General features: G+C 30.5%; 1 pseudogene; it reads right to left on the reverse strand.

Moving 5' to 3' along the window:
• Nucleotides 1–8,584: 8,584 nt before the first annotated feature.
• The window catches only part of LOC145059910 (uncharacterized), a 71,855-nt pseudogene continuing 54,309 nt past the window's right edge, over nucleotides 8,585–26,130 (reverse strand).

Here is a 26,130-nt window from a genome sequence, read left to right on the forward strand (position 1 = left end):
CGAGTCAAAGTGGGACCCGAATATGGATAGTCACTACAGTTAAGTAGTTGTAGAATTTACATATCAATGTGAAATTTAAGTACATTATCCATCTTTTCTAATTGTTTCCATGTTTCTAGTAGGTTATAACCTAGCTTCTAGTTACTAAGTCTAGTATGTTTCGTACCTATACGTGCAACTAAGTTTAGTCAAATCTAGAACCGACACAAATTTTGACGGTTGTCATATATGTTTGAGAAAGGCTTCAACGGGCAGGTAGCTAAACAACATGTTTTGAGGGAGTATTTGTCTTTGGTATCTGACATTGATGAATTCAACATGTATCATATCGTTAATTGATTATAGATTATAATTAAAGGGTAATTAATTATCATTAATATTATCTTTTAGAAATTTAATTTTCAATTGTTTATGTCGCAGATATTCATAGGGGAGAGTAATTTGGGATCAACTATACTAACATCTAATTACTGTATTCAATAAGTTTGACAAGTATAAACATCCAGTGGAACTGAAAGAGAAACAACCTCAAAAAATGACTTACACCCTAAACAACTTGTTATACGCTTTCAAGGTAAGTACATGATTAATAATTTATTATTATTATTATTATTATTATTATTATTATTATTATTATTTTGCTAACATTCTAATAAATGATTTTTTTTCAAATATGGATTCTTGAAACTTTTCTTGTGAGCAATTTGTTTTGATACTCGATAAGAGAATGTTATCCCTCTGGTTATTGCATGGTCGAAACTAAGGCCTTTACAAAAGACTGGGTACAACCAGTTTATAAAAACAAAAAATGTATGGTTACTTATATATTTTAACATTTTCTTTTATATGTATAATATATGTTTATTTATAGTTTTATAATTTTTTTAGAAGGATAATAGACTTCTAAAGAACTTGGAGCCGACAAAACTAAGAGTTGAGTTGAATGGTGGATTGTTAGCTCAACATGGATAAATCGCCCTGATTTTCCTTACATTGAAGTTCATAGGGCACCTTCCCTAACATCATCACCCAAACGCACAACTACCCATAAGCATCGACAAAAGAAGGCACAAATAGATGTTCCAACTCACCTGCCATCACCACGGTCGTCGTTCTCTAAACCATCAATTGATAGGGACCAAATCATTACTAGCTTGAAAAACGAGGTCCATCAATTGCAAAATGAGTTCATTCAATGGTGCATATAAGGTCACATGATAACCGTTTAGTAGAGCATAATGCCACTTCAACCATGCTTACTTATTAATAACACTCCCGAAGACGATGTTAGTACCTCGAAGGAGGTAGAGGTACATTGTTAATTATTTCACTCCCATACAATTTTTATTTAACTTTATGGTCCTTATGTTTTTGCAACATTTATCATTAAACACTATTGAACAGTACAACCACTTATCATTCAAGATTCTGGTACCACATAGTACAATGACATGTGGGAGCATGATTATGGGTCAGACACGCCTAACCAACCGCTGAATATCACGGCCTTGAGCAGCCATCTCCACATATTCAATCTTTAGATTTAAAAGAGATTCCACATGATGAATACAAAACGCCTGCAGCAGCATCTCTTAGGCGTTCTATGCACCAAAAAGTTGTGTCCATATGGTATAACTCTCCATGGATACAAAAGAAAAGGAAATGTGTTGAACGCCAACAACCCACACCGTTCGAAAATCTTTTAGAACCTACCATACACAGTATATATAAAGAATAAGATGGTTTTCTATTGTTTGCTCTCCGTTTTTTATGGTATTGTGACGATTGAATTTTAGATGCGCTTACAGGCGGATACTCACTTATGCTGGCTGGAATGCGATGTAAGTTACATAAGTATGAGCTCATTACGTACTACGCTTCGAATAACAATACTTACTTTATTGCAATTTTTTTAATTATCATCACATCATGATGTGGATCTCATGGTTGTGTCGTTAGCTTTCTACACTGATGTATTTGACTGGAGTGATATGGTTGACAAATTGATTTACCCAACTCGGGTAGACTGTGATACGATAAAATTGTGTTCGGATTACATTACCTAAGTAATATTAATTTATAATATAATTTTATTTGATGATTAATTATTTCTATCTTTTTTTTTGTGTGTATATATATATATATATATATATATATATATATATATATATATATATCCACATCAATATATCACTTACTCACTAGTTTTTTCGGTGCTCTTGGTTTGAATACATTCAAAATGACTATATACGATAGTCAATGGAAGTCTGACTACTTCTCAGAAAATACGGATTGGTTCATGCTAGGAGAGCCCGCATCCACAGATTACTAGTGAGTATCAAGTAATGGGGTACCGAACCAACCGATGTAATCCCACTTGAGACTTTCAACATAACCCTCGAAAAGGACTCGGACAAACCACTACAGATTTATAGTACATGGGATTGTGTGGTGTTTTTGTGTTGGTTCTTGAATATGATGATTGTCGGGAAATCATATTTTATAAGGGTAAAAGCAATGATTGGGCTATGTCATATCATAAACGACAGACAAAATTTTTTCAGGGTACAAAGTCAAAGATCATTTGAACATTGTAATATAACTTTAAACAAATCCCTTCAGTTAATGTATTTACTAGTTTTTGTTCGTTTTAAGATTACATTTTCATTCTACATTTTATAAAATTTGAACTTTTTCAAAAAGAACAAAATACACTTTACACATATAAAATAAAAATTTATTCCGGAACAACTGTTCGAACTCCTAATTTAGCATTCTGGATACCTCTCCAAAATGTTATATTTCGGAAAAAGTGGTTATTTTACTAAAGAAATTTGTCACCTTTTTTAAATAGTGCATTTATAAGGGTTAGTTTACCCAAATTCATTTTTTTCCTTTAACATGGTTGGTTCTTGTGGTTTCGATATTTTTGGCCATTATATTTAGCACCGTTACAAATACATCATGAAATGTCTAGAAAATGACAAATTTGTAATTTTACTTTGTATTTTTATTTAAAGTTTTACAATAAGGACAATTTATATAAATGTACAAAGATCTTATGGTAAATAATATAAAATCCCAATCCCACCTGTCTATCCAAACGCAAAGTGCTAATGATATATATATATATATATATATATATATATATATATATATATATATATATATATAGAGAGAGAGAGAGAGAGAGAGAGAAAGATGAATGAAGACGAAAAGGAGGCGAATCAAAGCTTCGACCTTGAGTGGTCATCACACCTTATCTCACCCATAGGGAGCACATCATTTGGTTTGAACCCGAAGAAACAAAAACCTAAACAAAATCGAAAACAAATTAAGACCAAACTAAATTTGATATTCGATTTCTCGTTTGGTTTAAGACCTAACCGAATATGAATTTGATTTATGGCTTCACTAGTACACAAATGACTTTAGGAGTCACTATAGACATTTTATGAAGGGTTTTTTTCATTAAATGTGTAAGGAAAGGTTTCACGATTAATGATAAGTTATGGTGACATTTCTTTATGTTGACTATAACCAATAAAAACCGTTACTACAGGAAATCCGTCCCCATAGGCTTCCAATTTTTGTAATTTTACAATCGTTGTTTTATAAATGTCACCAAAAAACTATTTCTCATCAGAAGTTATTTTGTTTTAATTATTATCCCTGGCTTCTAATGTCAAAACTTTTTTGTTTTTTCATGACAACTGTTCACTTTTAGTCACTCATTTTTTTTTTGTTTCTCATGACTACTGGTGACTTTCAATCTTACATTTTCATTTCTCAATATTAATCATGTCTTGTCCTCCTTTGACATTGACTCTTGATGTAGATAGCGAATGAGCATCGGTTCGCTCATCAGTTATTGTTGAGTCATGAGAGTGCATTGGTTCTTCCAGTATTTGATTATCTTCAACATTGACCACAACATCAATAGCCATGTCAGGTATACCAAAGAGTAAATCAAAATAAATATCGAAAGTAAGCATTTCCTCATTTTCCCAAGAAAGAATGGGTTTTTTTGAAAATTATTGTTCAACCCTTTTGACATAGTAATCATCAAATGTAAAATTGGAAGTTCCTTCAACTTTTCTAGTTCGTTTGTTCATCACCCTATATGCGACAGAGTTATGTGACTATCCCAAGAAGATTCCTTCATCATCTTTCAACTGAATTTTTTTAAAAAATTAACTTTGACATTCACGAAGAAACATCAACAACTAAAAACCTCAAAAAATTGATATTAGGTTACATTTTATAGTGATTCATAAGGTGTGATGTTAAAGCGTCAATGAATGAATGAGCGATTTTATGTAAAGCATGTTGTAGAAACTGATTTTGCCCAAAAATATTAAGGTATCTTTGCATAAGTGAGCACCATCCTATCCACTTCGCACAATGAACAATTTCTCCTTTCGAGAACACCGTTTTCTTGTGGTGTGTAAGGAGATAAAAAGTTATAAGAGATTCCCAAATTCATCATAAAATGAATCCAAAGCTGGATTCTTAAACTCAATTCCATTATTGCTTTTGATCCTACGAACTTTCTTCTTCAAACTCAATTCGGTGTTTTTGATAAAGTGGATCATCACTCGAGTTGTTTCTGATTTCAATCTAAGAAAAAAAACCCAAGTAAACCGTGAAAAAATTATCGAAAATACAAGTATGTACTTTTTTTATTGGGAGACTCAATAGTTGAAGGACCACCCAAGTCGATGTCTAGAAGTTCCAACGATTTGACAATATTTGAATCAATTGTGATTGGATAACCTTGACGATGTTGTTTTCCCTATTCGAGAGAGCCCGCTTCTATTCCAATATTTAAATTGTAGAGGCCCACAAACGTATGGGAAGCTTAACTTTACCATGTGAATTTGGAAAGTCGAGCACTACCCATAACCTAGCCGATTCATGAGCAAGTATAAACCTAATGCCATATTCCTTCTACTCAAAGCTTAGGTTTCCATGAATTAAAACCTACTTGATTGGCAATTCATTTGTCAAACAATTTGGTAACTTATCTAAAAGGAAATAAGGAAGAATTACTGATGAAAGTGGTAAGTTTTTATTTTGGGATGACTTTGTGATATTCGATATGGAAGAAGACATCGAAGTGCCAAATATACTTGGAAGACCATTTTTAGCATCGTGTGAGCTTTACTAGATATCCGTGATTTGAATCTAACACTTAGAGTTGGATGTGAATGTACTGTAATTGGTATTGACCAATCAACAAAGCGCTCAATGGTTTTCAGTTATGAAATATTTTTTTATGGATTTTTTGATGATTAACTTGATAGGGAGTTAGAAGATTTGAAAGATGACGAGTTCGATAGTATGATGACACTAGGAGAGGAGTCATGAGATGTTGTGCAAGATATCCGAGAACTAGAAAGGCTAATCAAGGACGAAGACCTGAACGACAATAAAAAACAATTCACCTTTTGAAAAAAGCAGCGCATCTAATGTTTTTACGCGTCGCATAATGAACATCCATTGCGACCAGATGCATTCCATTGCATTGATGACACATGTTTACTGAAGATACTAGTTGTCTAGTTTTGAAGACTTCACAAGTTCTGACTCGTTGTCACAATGAGGTAATTGGTGGTTGTAGTGATGAAAATTATATTACCAAGATGATGATTGGCTTTGAAGAATCTAGGACGACAGTTACTGCAAACTTTGGGACCCATAAAGACCATTCAAAAGAATGGCATAAGGCAAAGCAGAAAAGCAACAAGATTTTTGACCCATGTAAAAATGTGTACAATAGAAAGCAATGAAGTTCATTCAAAAGGATGGTAATAACTGGAAGAACCTCATCTTTGGTTTTATTTTTCTTTTTAGTATTTTTTTTTATTTGTTTTGAATAGATTTTCACTCTTGATAATCAAATATTTCTTCAATGTGTTCTCTAGTTTTGTTGTTCATTCAAGTGTGGGGTATTTTCTACAAGAGAAGGCATTGACAAAACTTTATAGGTGGGGTTATTTGGAAATTTGGAGCACCGTGTATGTTTTAAATGAGTGGAAATTGTTTGAAAGAGGGAGAGTGGTTGAATGCAGGACGTAACGAGTGTGTGATCAATATGGGTTGAGTCTGATTTTCTCAAAGCACTGTGAATCTATTCTAACAAAAGAACACGACATGTGTACAACCATTAAGTGTCACATTTTTCTTTTTGTCAAGAAGGGAACTCGCATGAAGATAATATGTGACACATTGATCTTTACTGCTCGTCCCATTCATGATTGTTATCACAACTAGATCAATACACTCAATGCCCTATGACATGCATCAATCATATCTGTTCGCCGCGCACTTACTATGACCACCTTACAAAATTCTAAATTTTACTGCCAAAATTTCCAATTTATTCAAATTAAGTGTATCGTACCTGCAGCCCTAAATATTGTCTTTGCAAATTTTGTTGGATGAATAGTAGTTTTGTCCACCAAAGGTAAAAATTTCAATCTTGCCACTAATATCCTAGGGGAGGCTAATCTTTTTTATCCTTTTTTATTATTTTAATTGTGCATACAATGAAAGAATCATATGATTTAAATGTATGGTATGGATTCGAAAATTAGGAAAATTCATGCAAGTTGATATTTTGGCATAAAAGTTGAAATTTTCCTCTAAAAGTATTCCAAACGGGTTGTGTTTACCGGTGTCATATGCAATTATTAGAAATAAGCCCTAAGGTTTTGTTTCAACTTTATGTTATTGTTATAGTAGTTGTTAGACCTATGTATTACATGGATTAATTTTAAAAGAAAGTTAAATATAAATGTCAAAATATTTGAGAACTTCGAATTTATAAGAAACTAAGAAAAATAATGAATTATTATGATACAAATGATTTTTATCTTTTAAATTTAAACAAATAATTTAAATAAAGAAAAGAAACTAATGAGCTTTAATTTTAGGTATTTTGAAATTAAAAGGTAAGTTTATTAATGAAACTGATATCCATTTATTATTACATTTATTGTAATTATTACATTAAAATATTATGTGAAATTTAATAAAATATAGAAACTCATAAAATGTCATGTGGAAAAAAATTAATTTAAAATAATCATAAAATGACATTTGGCAAATTGAATGATAGTGTGACAAGTGGCAAAAAAAACTTTTATTTATGAGAGAGGATATGCGGCGACTGGTATTTTAGTGAAACCCTTATCCGAAAATGGGTATTTGTGTAATTTGAGGGATACATCAAATTCTTAAATTTTGGCGTAAATAATCCACTTGAAAATTAATTTTAGTTATGGATTTTTGACTAAGTTTTGACCAATATAGGTTCAAGATAAGTCCTTTAAGGTTTTGCTAGGCCATCTTCAATGCATTGAACTCGTATGAGTTTAATGGATTGACACACACACACATAATATATATATATATATATATATATATATATATATATATATATATATATATATACCAACTCACTATATAATTTTACATATAAAACTCTACACTATATTCAACTCATATAAGTTTAATGGATTAATACATGTACATTCCACTCATTATATGTGTGTGTGAGGAGAGAGAGTTTAGAGTTTAATGGGGATTTAACTCTCCATTCTATTGAATGCCATGCCATTAACCCACAATGAGGATTTTGAGTTTAATGGGATTCAACTCCCCGTTCAACACTCCATTCAACTTCCAATTGGAGATGGCCTTAGTTACCTATTATTATTTAGTTAATATAGGTTACATATGGACTCAATATGTGGCATTTAAACTCTGTTTAGGTCCACCAAAATATGATCTGTATCCATTCCACCTAACGCCTATTGACTCATATCAGAATGGGGAAGTACTCTCTTACATGGCTTTCAAAGAAATTTATAGATTTCCTTTCATTATTAAATGTGTGTATATGTTTGTGTGTGTGTGTGTGTGTATATATATATATATATATATATATATATATATATATAGGGATGGTTCAATCGAGAATATTTCTTATTGTGAAAACATTTGACAACAAATATCACCACCCATCACTATCACCACCACTCAACACCACCACCCCGACCCACCACCTATCACAATCACCACCACCCGCCGCCACCACCCCATCACAACCACCACCCACCTCCACCACTCATCACTACCACCCACCCACTATTATGACCACCACTCGCCACAACCGCCAACTACCACCCATTACCCATCACCACAACCACCCGCCACCACCACCCCTACCCACCCACCACTACTACCTATCACCACCACCACCCACCTCCACCACTCATCATCACCACCCACACCAACCACCCACCAAGTCAACCACTACCTACCACCATCACCACCGACCACCATCCCAACCATCACCCAACAAAACCACCATACACCACCACCACCCATGACCCACTACTATCCTACACTATTCACCACATATCACAAGAACCAATCACCACCACCTCACCCATAACCCACCGAAACCACCACCACCACCCATAACTATCAGTACTACTTACCACCCACCACCATCATTACTACACACCACCACCCCCCACCACCCACCTCTACCATCAACCACCAACACCCGTCACTACCACCAATCACCACCCACCCGCCATCTTTCTTCACCACCACTTGCCTCCACCATCCATGACCACCACTCGCCGGCACCAGCACCCATCACCCACCCGAACCCCCACCACCACCACCACCTACCAATCACCACCAACCACTACCACCAACTTCTAACACCACCTCTACCACTAACCACCACCACCCACCATACCTAGCACCACCACCACTACCCACCACCACATATGATTTATGTGGAAATTATTTGTTTTTCGTGTTCTTGAATCAATAGTGGTTCTTGTGTACATAGTTACATGTTATTATATATGTATTTCATCACATATAATATCAAGTGATGAAATTCATTTTTAATCTATATAAATCATATGTGATTAGATAAATATAATCACGTATGAATAGGCGTATTTAATCAAATATAATTAAATATGCTAAAGACCAATTATTGAATCGAGAACACGATATTGAATCTTCTCCACATAAATCATATGTAATTCAATAGTTATTCTCGTGTATTTAAATACATATAATAACATAAATCATATGTGATTATATATATATATATATATATATTTAATCACATAAATCATATATGATTTAGCTAATATAATCACATGTGATTAAATGTATTCAATAACAAATGAATGATGTACACAAGTTATAACTCTTGAATCGAAAAAAGTAAATGAATGTTGCGCACATAAATCATATTGATTAGATACATATAATCACATGTAGTTAAATACATGAGAAAAATTATTTAATCGATAACACAAAAATGAAACTCGCCCACATAAATCATATATGGTTATATGTATTTAATAAAATATGATTTATATAGACAATATTCATTTACGTGTTTTCAATTCAATAGGTGGTCTCGTGTATTTAATCGATTGTGATTATATATATTTTTTCACAAATGATTTTTGTGGATAAGATTCATTTTCTTATTTCTTGGTTCAATAGTTTTTACATGAATATAATCACATGTGATTATATGTTTCTAATCACATATGACTTATTTGGATAACATTCGTTTTTACCCCAATAAATTATATGTAATTAGATACATATAATCACATTTGACTGAATCAAGAAAAGGAAAATGTATTTTCTCTACATAAATCATATGTAATTAAACACATATAATCACATGTGATTATATGAATTTAATCAAATATGATTTGTGTGGGCACTATTCATTTATTAGTAGAAACATATAATAACATGTGAATAAAATATGATTAATATTGACAAATAAAAACTATTAAATAGAGAAAGCGAAAACGAATAATGTCCATATAAATCATATGTGGTTAGATACACATAATTACATGTGATTAAATATATCAGAAAAATATATTGCATCGGAAATGTGAAAACTAATTATGTACATATAAATCGTATGTGATTGGATACATATAATCACATGTGTTTATATGTATCAAATCATAGATGATTTATATGGTAAATATCAATTTTTGCTTTCTTGATTGAATAGTTGTTTAATATAATTAATCACATGTGATTATGTGTATCTAACCACATATGATTTATATGGACAAAATTCATTTTCACATTATCTGTTGAATATTTTTCTAATTTGTTTAACCACATGTCATTATATGTATTTCATCACATATAATTAATCTGGACAAGATTTGTTTTCGCATTCTCAATTCAGTAGTTGTTCTCAAGATATAGTAAGTTATATAAATATGAATATAATGTTAACCATATTAATTTTTTACATTAAATAAAGATGAATATATGAATATAAATATAAATATAAATATATATATATATATATATATATATATATATATATATATATATATATATATATATATATATATATATATATATATATATATATATATATAACAGGATTTATTTTTCGATCTTCATATTCTCAAGATAATAGATTAAGACACATGTAACTTATAAAGCTAGAGAATTATATAATTAAAAAAATCTAACTATATTAGTTCATTTTCGTTTAATAAAAGTTTGCTATTTTAAAATATTAAAATAATATTTAAAACACTAAAATGATGATGGTGTAAATTATATATATATATATATATATATATATATATATATATATATATATATATATATATATATATATATATATATATATATATATATATATATATATATTTTAATGAATGAATAGGTTTATTCTATTATTGACAAGTGTAATAATATTAGAACTTCTCATCAACATTATATGTCACCTATCATGCCATTTTTCAACCTATTAATTATCAGTTCCAAATTTGAAAAATTAAAATTTTTATTCTAATTACAATAAATTAATAATTGATTCTCCATTATAAATTTCAAATTTCAAAATTTTCCATTCTAATTATATTAAATTAATAAAATTGGATTTAAAAATAAAATAAAATTAATACAGATTATAAGGTGAAATAACTTCATATAATTATTTAAATCAATGATTATAATTTTATATAACTAAAAAAAAGTATATCTTAAGGAATAATTTATTTATTATAGTTGATTAATAATTTTGATTTTTAATATGAAAGTTAATTTATTTAATATTATAATCGTGGTTCTCACGGGTTATAAACTAATATATATATATATATATATATATATATATATATATATATATATATATATATATATATATATATATATACACACACACATTAAAGGGATCTAAATGAAAAGTTGAAAATTAAATGATTAATTTGATTCAACATACATTCAATGAAAATAACATATTTAACTATAAGGGTTTCCCTAAAAAAGTTGAAAAGTTAACAGGCGTAACATATATTAATGTTATAAGTCAAGGACCTTAAGTGAAAGTAATAGATAGATGGATTAGACATTTGGACGCAAACTTTATGTTGTGCACGAATTGCATTTAGGAGGGCCCATTATTTAACAAGAAGCTTGATATAATACGTGGAAAAAGTGCAGGAAATAAGTTTTTTTTTTCTCGTTTTTGTCTTTGTCTGATTTGATTTAGCATGGAGAACATCCTGATTTTTCTGCCAAGGTGTTGAAATTGCTTAGGTTCTCATCTTTTTCTTGTATTCTGTTGATTAACCCAATATTTACTCTTTTTTGTTTTTCACGTTCAATCATACAACTACTTTCCACTCCCCCTCATCAAATACGAATTCTAGTGCAGATGTGGTCATCATCATCATCTTCAACAAGCCATCACCATCATCGTCGCCATTGTTAGACCACCATTGCAGAGCTGAAGGAAATACGAAAGAGTAGCTCTTCATTCTCGATTTTTGTGGCTGTATAACATTTCAACGAAAGAGGGGACCAGATCCGACTGTTTTCTTCTTCGGATCCGACGAAACGAGATCTGATGACCTCTAAACGAGAACTGGCGGCCGGAAAGCGAGAACAGTAATCTAGACCAGATCAAGAATCCTTAACCTGGAGAGCAGGGAGGTAGTTCAGAAAGAGGAGATAGATTGAGATGGTTTATGAAGAGGAAAGGCGGAAGGAGGTTGTTTTTTACAGTACTAGGAGTAGAGGTGGAGGAAATATGGTCCGACAAAGGCAATATAGTGGTGTTACGGTGGCTGTACGGTTGTTCGGTGGTTTTTGTGGTTCTATAACTTCAAATAAGAGGAGATTAAATACATAAGTTTCAATGGTAGGGGAGGGTTAGGTTTTAGGTGGGTAGGTGGAGAGGGATTTTGTGTAATAATAAATAATAAATCCATTAGCAGTTTAGATGTATAGCAATTTTATGGCTAAAATTTGTTTTCAATTGTTCTCATTTGGAGGAAATATGGTCCGACAAAGGCAATATAGTGGTGTGACGGCGGCTGTCCGGTTGTTCGGTGGTTTTTGTGGTTCTATAACTTCAAATAAGAGGAGATAGAATACATAAGTTTCAATGGTAGAGGAGGGTAAGGTTTTAGGTGGGTAGGTGGAGAGGGATTTTGTGTAATAATAAATAATAAATCCATTAGTAGTTTTGATGTATAGCAATTTTATGGCCGAAATTTGTTTTGAACTTTTCTCATTTGAATATATATATATATATATATATATATATATATATATATATATATATATATATATATATATAGGGTTAGGTTAATGTGAGACAAGACAATTTTGTGAGATAGGAGGACAAGATCTGAACCATTCATCTATTGTTATCAAGAACGGAGATCAAATAACTTGGAGGCGGTGGTGTTTTTGTAAATAGATGGAACTTTGGGATTAACTCTTAGACACAGAGGGGTAATATTGTAACCTTTTAATTAACATTCTGCAATCACGATTCAAACAGAAATGCTTCTCATTCTTCTCCACACCAAAAACCTCTCATTCATGTAAAATCCTATCTCAACTCGTTCCATATTTCTACGCGATTGCATAGATATTTCTTTCATTCTAAACCCTAGAAAACATATTCATCATGCTCAATTTTCATCTCTTTCTACTTTGGCATCTTGTTTCCAATTTTCATTTGTTTCAGATTTCATCACGAAAAACCACTAGAACAATCACAAAAATGGCTCATTCTACACAAGCAAAATCCGATTAAACACCCAGTCAATCTCCACTTCGCATTTTGCTACTTATCAAAAGGTGTAATTAGATGCAATAATCTAGAAAAACCCATCAATAAAACCCTAGCTTCTTATTCGATAGGAAGGCATCAAAAACCCTAAAAATCGCAATAGTCAAAGAGATTTCAAGCTCCAATACAACAATTTGAAGGTTTTTTTCTTCTAATCGAGCATCAATCATGGCTCACTCTACTAAAATCGACTCAAATTCTGGCTCTCATTTGTGTGTGATTTGCTAAAAGTAGCTGATTCTCAATTAAAGGCTTTGAATCTAAGTTTTCAAACATAAAACTTCCCCTGATGACTTAAAAGATCCAGAACCTAAGGAAATTACATCTATTGCAGGTATTTTAGGTTTCAATAATTGATAAATCATTTTTATTTTGGGTAATGTCTTAATAATATTTGATTTGCTTATTTGGTGAATTATAGATTTAATTTTAACAGTTGATTTGGTGATTAATGACATGATCTAATACTAAATTAGCATAATATGGGTTGATATGTTAGTATCCTATGTATGTTTATATGATTTTGATTTGTATATGATATTGATTTATATAAATCTGTGGATTATAAGTTTAATTTCTTGATTTGGTATTCAATTGAATCTCTTGTATGTTGAAAACTTTAGAATGTTACTAATATTTGACGTTTGTAGTTAATGTAAGGTAGTTTGTTTCATATTCATCACAACAAAACACTAAAATGGTCACAAAAAAGGCTCATTTACACAATCACATTATGATTATATACATCATCAGTCTCCACTTTGCAAACCATGAACTTGATTAAACCACTAAAGTCTACATATTCTAGAATGTTTTATATGTTCTTCTAATTATCCTATGACGTATAATGTATGTTTTAGTATAATTTTTGATATATTTTGAATTGCAATGTATGTTTTAGTTGAACACTCTGTATATTTTGGATTGATATTTATTTTATATACTATTTTTTGTTACCGTGCGATATTTTAACTATTTTAATTATTATAATGTAAGTTCTAGTAGAAATTTCTATTTATTCTGAAATGTTATTACATGATATTCTTGTTATTCTATGAATTGAAATGTGTGTTTTAATATAAAATTCTATATATTATGCTTGTTATTATGTGTTATTGTGAAAATTCAAAACATTAGAAAACAAAATCATCAAGCTCGATTTTCATCTATTTCTGAATCAAGATGATTTTCGTGATTATAATTTGTTTAAGATTCTATCACAATAAAACACTAAAAGGTCATAGAAATACCTCATTCTATAGATTCATATTAGTATTATACACCTGATCATTCTCCACATCACAAAATAGGTATCGAGTTTGTCCATATTTCATCTATAACTTGGTAATAAAATTATTCTAATTTATGTAGTTAGAGTTTATGATATAGTTATTGTGATGTATAAATCAACAACAGTTCAAGAAGTTTTATTATCCATGATCTTTAATTATCCTTGATTTTGATTCTAGTTATTCAAAGATTATGATTTATGAAACATTTTTGTGAAATAGTGTAATGTAGCTAGGTTTTGCAATGAATTTATAATATCATATAAAAAAAATTTCTAGATTTTTTAAGATGTTAAAGGTGTTTAAACTAAAATTAAATCTCATATTTTAATGTTATTTTGCTTATTAGTGGAATATTCTATAAAGCGTTTAATAAACTGATGTTTCAAGAGTTGATATTCTAGGTATTCTGATATGATTACATATGTTAGTTCGCAACTTTATTTTATTATATGATGTAGTGTTTTATAACATTTAAGTCTAATTGTTTATGATTTCTTTAGAGTTTATTATATAGATTTATTGTATGCAGGTTTAGCTATGAATTTTAGAATTTTCTAAGATGTTACATGTATTTGAACTATAATATAATCTTAGATGTTATTGTTATTTTGTTGATTAGTTGGATATTTAAGAAAAGTTTAACAAATTGTTGTTTCATAAGTTGATATTATAGCTATTCTAATATGATTTCATATGTTACTTCATAACTTTAATTCAATACAAATGATTTGAGGATAAAAGATTCAAAGAAAGTTCTCAAACAAAGTAAAATTATGTTTCCAGTGAAGACCTTATATTAGTTATTTCCTATGTTATGTTAATTAATTGTCTTCTAGTATAAATTTAGTAAAAATGTTTTTTCAATTTTGATATTCTATGTATTCTTATTAGTATAATCTAAATTGAAATGTTATTGCATTATTTAATTGGACGATGCAATACAAATAGAGTGATATAAGTTTTTCTATCTAAATATTCTGATTTTGTCTAAACTACTTGATATGAACATTTTGGCAAAGTAATGTGTAATATTCTGAGAGCATTTGATATAGTATGAAGTTATGTGAAATATTGTAAATTTACGTGTCATATTCTAGTTTCAGACATTTTGATTTTGTTAGAAACAACTTGTTTTCAACCTTTTTGTTAAGTAATACATAATATATTATTTTAGACATTGTGATTTTGTTGGAACCAACTTGTTTTGAACATTTTTATTATGTAAAGTGTAATATATGATTTTAGACATTATAATTTTGTTGGAAACAACATGTTTTGAACATTTTTTAATTTCTTGTTTGTATCCTAGTTTTATTGTTTTAACAAAAGCATGGTTTTTTTTGATGCAGATGAAATGACAAAATTACCAAATTAAGGGAAAATGAGTTTTTTATCCTAAAGGAAAGAATGTACAACAAGGTCTATCATCGAAAATATATCAAGACAAAAAATGTGTAGTTCATGGCACCTCGTCTGATAGTTTGTCAACTGATCGAAGACACACCAACAAAATATGAAACAAGTATATATGACAATATAGTTGTAATTTTAGAATATAACATGTATAATGTTGATATTCAATTTGTGTTATGTATCTTAAAGAATAATATATCTAATGTTATAGTTTATTTAATGTAATGTTCGTAATATCTTTCATATATCACATGAGTTTAAAACTAAAGTTTGTGTGTATAATATTTTGTTAAAGTAATATTATGTGTTTTATGTTATAATAAGTATATGTATAATAGTCTAATACAATAATATTATATGTTGTATGTTTTCATAAGTGCGTATTTATAATATTCTAATAGCATAATGTTCAAGGTTTTCAATTGAAAAAGTTGATTTATTATTTGAAAATAATGTGTATAAGTAGAATATTCTACTAGAATAAATGTTATATGTTATTTGTTTCCCAAAAATTATTTGTAAAATACTCTAAAAGAATAATGTTGTAGGATATTTTAAGTTATATGTAGACTATCATGTCAGAATAATACCTAATCAGATTTAGACTTGTATAATACTCATTGATATGTTATTATTCTGGTTATTTTAATTGCTCAATATTTAATATTGTGTTAAGATTTAATATTTTGAAATTGTGTGTAATATTCTAATATTAAAGTGTAATATTCTAATATTTTGTAATTTGTAAAATGAAAATATATTATGTAAGATTCTAATATTATAAATTTGTGAAAACTTGATATTATACGTATTCTAATTTGACGAGTCGAATGTTGCTTTTTTAGATGTTCTTTTTTCATAAACTACTTGCTTTAATCCTTTTGTTCATGAAATGTGTGATATTCTAATAGCATTTGACATATATGAAGTAATATGAAATATTTTTAACTTATGTGCCTTATTATCATTTTAGACTTTCTAATTTTGTTGGAAACAAATTGCTTCAAATATTTTTATTAAATAATATGCAGTATATGATTTTATACATTCTTCTTTTGTTCGAAACAACTTGTTTTAAACCTTTTGTTAACTATTGTGATAGTATTTTATTAACAATGAAGTGATGTGAACTATTCTAAAATTTTGAGTCATATTCTGATTTTAGAATATGTAATATTGTAAAATTACAAATTAATGTTAGAAGAATGTTGTCGGTTTAATGATTAATGTGTTGTTTATTAAAGTATAATTTTCTCAATATTGTTGAATTATGAATTTCTTTCACATATTATATGAGTTTAAAATTAAGTTTGCATGTAAAATATTCTTTTACAATAATATTCTATGTCTTTTATATAATAAGTAGCTGTATAATATTTTATTAGAATAATATTATAGGTTGTGTGTATGATGTTGATAATTCAATAAAATAATTATTTTGGGTTTCTGTTAAACAATTTGATTTATTAGATAAAAATAATGTGTATATGTAGAATATTCTAACAAAACAATGTCTAATTAAATTTAGACTTTTCTAATACTCATTGATATATTATTATTTTAGTTATTCTAAACTTGAAATATTAATATTGTGTTGTTAACGTGTAATATTATGAAATTGTGTGTATTATTCTAAAATTGTGTTGTAATTTGAAAAATAAACTTATACTATGTATGATTCTAATATTATATGTAATATTATGTAATATTCCAAGTGTATGATTTATAGTGTTACAAAAATATCTAAAATAATTTATAAGAAAACAAAACAATTTATAGAAAAATATTTTTCTTATGTTATTGTGTAATATTACAAAATAGGTATATTATTATTATTATTATTATTATTATTATTATTATTATTATTATTATATTAATGTGTGATATTCTAAAATTGAGTTATAAAGTGTTATTTTCTACTATAAGGTGTAATATTCTAATCCGAATGATTTGAAAACCACATTTCAAGTTTGTACCATAAAATATCTATCATGATATTATAAGGTGTAATATTCAAGTACAAGGTATAATATTCTAATATGGACCCCGTCCCTTCAACTGTTTAGGAAATTCAAATAACAAACTTTTCAACCACTGAGAACCACATAAGTTTTTAGAATGAAACAAATATTTTTAGGAAAAGTATCAAATCGTCTTTAAAAGTAGAAATGTATTCTGGAAACCTGATAGTTTGAAAACTACATTCAAGTTTACCATAAAAAAATCTATCAGAAGCTTACAGTGTGAGATAAAAAGAGGGATGATGAATTTCAAAAGGGTCATATAAAGTTATAAGCAAATAATATTGCACCATAATCCATAAAAATCTATTACATGTTGCAACATATATGATCTATTAAATATTCATTAATCTCAACACCTGTTGCTGAGAATTTATAGTTTGAAATTTTCAAGTTTCTTTTAAGTTGGGATTCATTAGCTAAAAGTATCTACAACAAACAATGAAAGAATTGTTAGAATCAAGTATGGATTATACAAATATTTGAAATTCAAGTCAACATGTTATAGTAATATAGTTGATGACACAACAAAATAATGTAGTAATATAATCGATCATAAAACAAACAATAAAAACATTTATAAGCAAAAAATACTCTGAGTCTAATAGTATTTTATGAAGTACAACCCTTATTACACATCAATAAGAGCAGTCCATATTGTTAAATGATATGTCTCTAACTTTTACGTTTGAATAATTTTTAACACAAATGTGGTGGTGATAATATTCTAGAAACAGATCTAAGAGAAACTAATATTTTCTTTGGTACAGCTCTTATCCTGAAAGTTAACAAGAGTATATTTACAAAAAAAAAAACTATGCTAAAAAGACCACCAACATTATGTTTCTGAAGAAAAAAAACATATGTTTAACAAAACTATGGTAAATTTAATAACAATAGTCATCGTGACATTATTTACACTAACTGTGACTCATATTTTAGAAGAATAATTCTACTCTTAAAGATGAATTTAGTGATGGGAAGGAAGGAGTGATACATATGACTCTTTTTTTCATTCAGGACTTTCATCAAACAGGTAGAGTGCATGTATAGTTTAAGATAATTAATTGAATAATAATAATTACTTTATATATACCTTGTCAATTTTACATAACATATACTTGAAAAGTGTTGAAAATCAAACCTTGGCATATTACAGAAATCACAAATCTATTAAATAGAATTTAAATCTTGAAAGTGCTCAAATAGATCTCAAACAGCTAAATAAATGTGATGTTACGAAGAATTGCTGAAATTGAATATCAGAGAACAAAAACTAACTCTATTTGTTGAAAATTGATGATCAAGATGATAAAATTCGATCATAATTTTGTGATAACTTGTTGATGTTGATATATGTGATTTGATGAAGCATATGTGTTGAAAATTAACATATATCTGATGATCATTTCCAGATGACGAAGAAAATGGTTGAAGAATGTAAAGATGAAGTCGCAAAACACTAAAAACGTGATTTTCATAATTGCAGTTTTGATAACAGCTGATAATTGATCGATCAGGGAAAAAATTCGATCTCATAGCAACGATTTTGATATATGCGATAAGATCCTAGATACTTGGTCGAAGATTTGAAGATTAATTGGGATGAAGATCTGATTTCGTTAACTAAGGTAGTAATTTTGGTACAAGAGCCGGTTATGATATCTTTAACCTAACAATGACTAATCTGTCCCTGATTAACTAATCAGACACATTAATTTGCCTTAATCATGTTTTTTAAGAACCATAGGATCAGTTTTCATTAAAGGCTGAAATGTTGTCCCCTTGTCTCACAAAATAGTATTGGTCTCAAATGAACCTCTACCTATATATATATATATATATATATATATATATATATATATATATATATATATATATATAACGCTAGGTTCATGTGTTTCTAGCCTCTATTGTGTGTTCGGAAGCAAAAATCTAGACCAACAGATGGAATAGAATCAATGGTAATGATCTCAGGGTCTATGATATTACACTAGGGTAACATGTACCGTATAATCATACAAATTTCAGCATAAGGGTATTTTAAACAATTAACATATAGTAAAAAAAATATTTTCGTATTTTAAGGGATAATTAATCTCTTTACTTTTTGAGATCTGAATTTTTTAAATTAATTAAAATTTTATTTTTAATATAACCTTTAATCATAACCAATTTTACTTTGTCAGAATGACAGAAAGTCAACTATAAAGATATTTTCGATTTTATTCTTGTAGAATACGATTACATACAAGATTTTTTTTTTAAATTTACATGCTTAAAGAATTATACAACATATTATTAATAATAACATTTTCTAAAGAATAAAAATTGTATTCTTGATAAAATACTAATTTCATTAATTTGTAAAGAATAAGACTATAAATAATTATTACATTCATTCTGAAAATGAAAATGACTAATAATGGTTTAAGAATTACATTTATTTTTAAAGATTAAAATTAAGAATGGTTAAGAAAGAAAAAAATTAAAATCTAAAAAACACTATTACATTCTCAAAGAATATTTTTGTTAAGAAACACTTTATACATTGTATCAGAATCCATTCTAATAGAATACACTCTCGTTCTCCATGTTTTCTTCTTTTTCCACATCAATGGCAGCCTCTTCAAAACCTAAATCTACATATCAGAAACCTAATCAACTTTTAAATATTAAAACATCTAGTTTATTCTAAGAGAATAAAAACTGTAAAAAACTATGAATTCTGACAAAATGTAGTAGACATTAAAGAATTATAATTTATTCTAATAGAATGTAATCCAAAAACTACAATGAAAAAAGATGGAGTCTTATTGGTATTTCATCGAACATTTAGAGGGCAAAAAAATATACAAAATCTTAAGAAATACATATATTAGCAAATAACCTCAACCATGTGATCTTCCTGGTTGATAAATTGCCACAACAAACTAATAGACAATTCAAAGAATGAAATAAAACTATATAAACAAAGAGGTAAAGTAGCAATTAAAACCTACATCATGTTGAATACAAAGTTCTCATTTATTCTTAGTGTGTTCAACAAATTAAAACCAAAATAAAAAAAATAATTATCTTTAGTATAAATGACAAAATAAAAAAAATTAACTTAATCAGTGAAACGAAATCGTCCTCAACAACAAAATGTAGTTGAATTAAGAGTAAAACCAAATTATTCTATAGTAATCAATAGTCGATCCACCAAGAATTACCTGTTAAATGGGCCTACACAAAACAATTTATAGTTCCATCTTTCACATATCTTGAGATTTAATATAAACTATATATCCATATCATCCATTATTTTTCTTGCAGTCCCATCTTCCAATGGTGGATGGTGTCGACAATTGTGATGAACTTGGTTATGTGTTTCAGTCCCATCTTCCAATGGTGGATGGTGTCGACAATTGTGATGAACTTGGTTATGTGTTTCGGCAAAGGGGGTTGATGATATTTAGGGTTTTAAAATTGAGTTTACCAAATTAAAGGATATTAAATGGTTTAAATATTTACTATAATTTGATATAACTAAGATAACTATAATACTTATATTAATTAATAATGATATAATTTTTCTTAAATTCTGATTGGTGCATTCATGAACACAATAGTTGTTAGAAACATTTGAACATATCTATCTCTCTCTATGTATGTATATATATATATATATATATATATATATATATATAGGGTTAGGATCTCTGAACTACTTTGAGATCGTAAAGTATAAGGATCCTCAACAACCTACGATCCTCGAACCTCAGGATCCCAAATAAACTCTAGGATCCTGACTGATATTTTTTAATATTTATAACAGCAATATATCCTTTTGTCTTTCTCACATGTGTAGAAATAATTATTCAAAATCTCAATGAAAGGTCACAACCATGCAAAAGACCTGGAGGACCAAGTCATGCAACGACTACAAGTTGATCTCGGAGGATCCCATAATTTTCGGAATTGTTGTTATCAACTTTAGACTATATATAACACTTGTATTCATCACACTACACACGATTTGGGCAGTATACTAGCACTTGTACTCGTACTCATTATATTTTCTCTGTAATAATTCATTTCACTCAATACAATCATCAAGGCAGGTGATCATTATCACCTCCTAAGGTTTTTTGTCGGAGATCCTAGCAAGGGTCAAGGACTTTCCTTGTAAATCACTTGTGCAATCTTTTTCTAATTTCATTAATCACTTCACTAACAACACCACAGCCTCTTATACACTTTGGTTGATTTCCACTTAGTCGATTTTTGACCAAAAAAATTTGGCACCCATCGTTGGGTTGTGGTGTTTAAAATCCCTCAAAAAATCATTTCTACCCAATCGACTATGTCCTCATCTTCGATTCCTCACATTTTTTTGTAAAAACCCTCCACAATCACCGACTGGAGCTTCTAAGAAAGCCTCTGAAACACCGAATAAAAATACCTCTCCGTTTACCCTAGGACCCCAGGATCCTACTGTATTGATTTCCAACAACAAGATCTTTGCAATAATGAGGAGATTAGAGCGACAAGTTGCCCTATAGAAGGAACATAATAGTTCGGTCCTCAAGGAGGTGGAAAGAATAATGACGAAGATCCACTAGCCTCAGGAGGCGGCGCCCTCGGTATTGAAACCCAAGATCCTGAACTTTAATAACCCAGGATCCTCAGCAGTCAGTCACGAGATAGGATCCTCAGTGTCGGCCTCTATGCCCGCTTGGGAGGCAACTCCCATGGACTAGCCAATATGAATCAGGATCCTATCGAAACCTTTGTTACTCCCAATAACAAAGATCCTGGTAACTCCATCAGTAATAATAATTTTACAACTAACTCGATGGGTCTTGATATAGGTTTAAATCCAATTATGGCTAAGGAGCTACAACAACTGAGGCAGATGATATCAAGCGTACCTGGAGTAGTTTAACCGGTAGCAGAAGTGTCCCCCACAAGTCATAGGATCTCCAAATTCATCCCTACGATAGCTGATACCGAAGTTCCAAAGTGCATCCAAACCCCCAACATGAAGCTGTACGACGAAACCGCAGATCCCGAGGAGCAAATAGCACAATATAAGGAGAGGATGGAAATTGTTCCCATCCCTACTCACTTGAAAGAAGCCTGCGTGTGCAAGGGCTTTATTCTACTCTTACGAAATCCGCTCTAAAATGGCTCCATAATGGTCCTCCTTATTCAATCACATCATTTACTTCGTTTGTTATTTTATTTAATAATCAGTTTTCTTATAGCAGAACATTTGAAAAGATCACTACTGATCTCTATCGAGTAGTTCAGGCTTCTAAGGAATCCCTTAGGACTTTTGTGAGCATTTTTGGCAGGGAAGCTCTGTGTATCCTCAACATTGACATGGCAACTGCCATTGAAGCTTTCAAAATGGGCTTAAAGAAGGATTCCCCCTTCTATGAAGATCTCGTAATGAGCCCATGCAAAAAGGATGGACGAAGTCAGGAGTAGGGCATTGAGATTCATCAAACTTGAAGAAGACAAAGAGATCCAAAAGAGGATCAACCCACAAAGCTCTTATGATCAGCCTAGTAGGAAGGCCAATTCCTCGATCCAAAGATCCAATAAATCAACACCTTATTCCAAACCCGACCATCACATGGTTAACACTCTTGAAGATAAGAGAGGAAGAAGAACTCCCTAAGATTATTGACTATTGTTTTTCTATGGATATTTCAGGTATAATCTTTACCATGTAGGATCTAGGACACAAAGCAAGATGCCCATGGAAAGGAGAAAAAAATTCACCGCTTGGAAAGACAAGTCCAAATGGTGTGCGTATCATGAAGACTTTGGTTATGTCATAGAGGATTGCATAACTCTCAGGAAGAAAATCAGTTATCTCCTGGGAAAAGGATACCTTAAAGAAATCCTAGGAAAAAGAAAGGAGAAAACCAAAGAAAAAGACTAGGACCCTCATAGGATCCTCGAAAGACCAAGATCCCCTCCAGCTGATGCAAAGGTAATCAATGTGATCTCTGTAGGATCTGATATTTGTGGTACCTCTTACTCTGTAGCAAAAAGGCATGCCAAGATATCCAAAATAGATAAGGAAAAGGGAGCACTGAAGAACATAATGATCACCAACAAAAAGGAGATCACCTTTGATGAAGCGGATAGTTAGGACTTCCAGGATCCTTACAACGACGGACTAGTGCTTACTCTTTACATTGCCAACCACTTCGTCAGAAGGATCCTCGTCGATGTAGGATCCTCTTTTAATATCATACTCCTAGATTCATTAAAAAGAATGGTAATCCCAGAGTTTGAGATAATTACAAGATCCTCAGTGCTAATCAGATTCAGTGGTGAAACCAAGCACATCATCGGCGAAATAAAGCTACCAATCTACACAGAAGGGGTAAATCATGTACAATGTTTTGTGGCATTGATACATTATCCTCTTATAATGTCAAACTAGGTAGAGCATGTATCCATGAAATGAAGTTCGTTCCATCAACATATCATCAATATGTAAAGATGCTCACTCCATGGGGGACAACGAGGACCTCAGGAGACCATTAGGAATCCAAGGAATGCTACAAAACTTCGATGAAGTCCTGAACAATACCACGGAAAGCATAACAATTAAAGTAGGGGCACAAGATATGGTAGAAGGAAGATTACATGATATAAAAGAAGTGCCCTTGAACCTTGAGGATCTTGAAGCCAAAGTTCTCATTAGATCCTCAATTCTTGAACAACTCGAACATGATATCATAAGGTTCCTTAAGGATAGAAGCAAGACATTTGCAAGGAAGCATGAGGACATGATAGGTATCAATAAAAGCATAATAACCCATCAACTTAACATATATCCATATTTCAGGCCAATACACCAAAAGAGAGGGATGTTTGCACTGGAAAGAAACAAATTTATACAAGAAGAAATAGAAAAGCTTCTCAAAACATGCAAGATCAAGGAGGTGAAGTTCCCAAGATGGCTAGATAATATGGTCGTGGCAGAAAGGAAGAACGGTAAATGGAAAGTATGTGTGGACTATACGAATCTCAACGAGGCCTGTCCCAAGGATCCTTTCCCTTTACCACACATCGACTCCATGACAGACACAACAGCGGGCCATAAATTACTGACGTTCATGAACGTATCAGTAGGATTCCAACAAATACATATGGAACCATCTGACCAAAAAGACACAATGTTCATAACTCCAACAGGTATCTATTGTTACACTACTATGTCATTTGGACTTAAAAATACAGTAGCAACATACCAAATGTTGGTGAATAAGATGTTCAAGGAGAAACTGGGGGACACGATGGAGGTCTACATCGATGACATTGTGGTAAAATCCAAAAAATTTGAGGATCACCTCAAGGATCTCGAAGAAGCCTTCGACATCCTAGACCAATATAACATGAAGCTGAATCCCTCCAAGTGCCATTTTGGGATGAGATCGGGTAAGTTCATGGGATATATGGTGACCAAAAGAGGAACGAAGCAAGCCTGTAACAAATCAAGGCAATCCTTGATCTGAAATAAACATCCTCAAAAAAGGATATCCATAGATTAATAGGAAGCATGACAGCCCTAAACAGGTTCATCTCAAGATCCTCAGAAAAATGTAAACCTTTCTACGACATCTTAAGAAGAACAAGAGATTCGAGTGGACCCAGGACCATGAAGATGCCTTCCATGTTCTTAAAAAATATTTAAGCTCACCACCCCTATTGGTAAAATGAATAGATGGGGAGTCGCTCCTTCTTTACCTCTTAGTATCCTCAAACGTGGTAAGCGTTGTACTAGCTAAGGATCTTGATTGGAGCCAACATCCCATATACTACGTAAGTAAAAGTATTATGGATCCTAAGACCAAGTATTCTCACCCTGAAAAACTTATACTTGCTTTGGTAACAGCTTCTACTAAATTAAGACATTATTTTGAAACACACCCTATAATTGTAAGAACTAATTATCCAATTAAGAATGTTATGAGAAAACCAGAAATGACATGAAGAATGGCGAAATGAACTGTGAAGTAAAGCACGGATGACATAAAGTTTGAACCAAGATCCGCCACTAATTCCCAAGCATTAGCAGATTTTGTGGTTGACTTTAGTGATAATATAAGAGCTGAAGTTGAGATAGAAGCCAAACAACTTCTAGAAGAGGAAAACATGGGAAGATGGACAATATTCACAGATGGAGCATCTAACCATAGAGGAACTG

This window comes from Lactuca serriola, chromosome 6 (genome assembly GCF_051521515.1).
Source record: "Lactuca serriola cultivar US96UC23 chromosome 6, Lser_US96UC23_V15, whole genome shotgun sequence".
Taxonomy (NCBI): Eukaryota; Viridiplantae; Streptophyta; class Magnoliopsida; order Asterales; family Asteraceae; genus Lactuca; species Lactuca serriola.